This window comes from Aplysia californica, unplaced genomic scaffold (assembly GCF_000002075.1).
Source record: "Aplysia californica isolate F4 #8 unplaced genomic scaffold, AplCal3.0 scaffold00566, whole genome shotgun sequence".
NCBI classification, from domain to species: domain Eukaryota; kingdom Metazoa; phylum Mollusca; class Gastropoda; order Aplysiida; family Aplysiidae; genus Aplysia; species Aplysia californica.
The window spans coordinates 404304-405482 of record NW_004797836.1 but is presented as its reverse complement, the minus strand read 5'-3'; positions in this window follow the sequence as shown (position 1 = coordinate 405482).

Below are 1179 nucleotides of genomic sequence, written 5' to 3'. Positions count from 1 at the left end.
ATCATCACTTACCACCACCATCACCGTCATTTCTAAGGTCATCATTGCTCTCAGATCCTTCACAAACATCTATAATTATCTTAAACATCTATATGTAACAGTTATATGTCACAACAAATTTGTACGTTATACATTATTGGGCACTCTCATACGCACATTTTTCTACTAATCAGATGGCGTCAATGTCATAGAAATGGGCAAGGGACAAAAAAACAAACAAAACAAAACAAAACAAAACAAAAAAATCTTTTCTTTTCTCTTTTTGTAAAGTTTTTTTTTGGTTTGGTTTTGTTTTGTTTTTCTGTTCTTTTTCTTTTCTTAAAAAAATTTTTTTTTTTTCTTTTTAAGTTTAGGTCGTTGGGAACAGAACATCGGCAGCCTCCTCGCAGCGAAAGGGTTACGACTAAATCAATTTTGTGCTCCTAGTTTTGATTTCGTGGGAATGGAATTGATAACAGAGCGTGAGGGAGATGACAGCTGGCTTATCAAAATACCGTTCTGCTACTGATAGCCGGGGGACAAAAACGGCTCCCCAGCCACTGGAAAGGCGTGAGGACGCAACGGATTGAGAGCTTGAAACATTGAAAGAGTTCTCAAAAGTGTTGCTCTTTTTTCGATCAAGCGAGGAACTGCTTCGTCGTTATTTCCCCTCATTTTGCTGCTGTTGTTTGTTGTTGCTGTTGTTGTTATTGCTGTTGTTGTTATTGTTGCTGTTGTTGTCGTTACTGTTGTTGTTGTTGTTTTTGTTAGGTACCAATACTGTTGTCATTGTTGTTGTTGTCGTTACTGTTGTTATTGTTAGCTGCCGATACTGTTGCTGTTTTTGTTCTTGTTGTTCTTGTCATTGTTTTTGTCTTTGTTGTCACTATTGTTGTTGTTCTTGGTGGTGGTGGTGGTGGTGGTGATGGTGTTGTTGCTGTTGTTGCTGTTGTTGCTGTTGTTGTTGTTGTTGTTGTTGTTGTTGTTGTTGTTGTTGTTGTTGTTGTTGTTGTATGGGCGTTGGGTTGGGGAGGGGGGCAACAGAGTCGTTATTTATTTTCCAAATTACGCTTATCTGCGACCCCGAAAACAGAATTCTTACCTCAGCTTCTAACATAAGACCGTTAGGTCTACCTTTGTCCAACCCTCTTCTTCTTCTTCTTCTTCTTCTTCTTCTTCTTCTTCTTCTTCTTCTTCTTC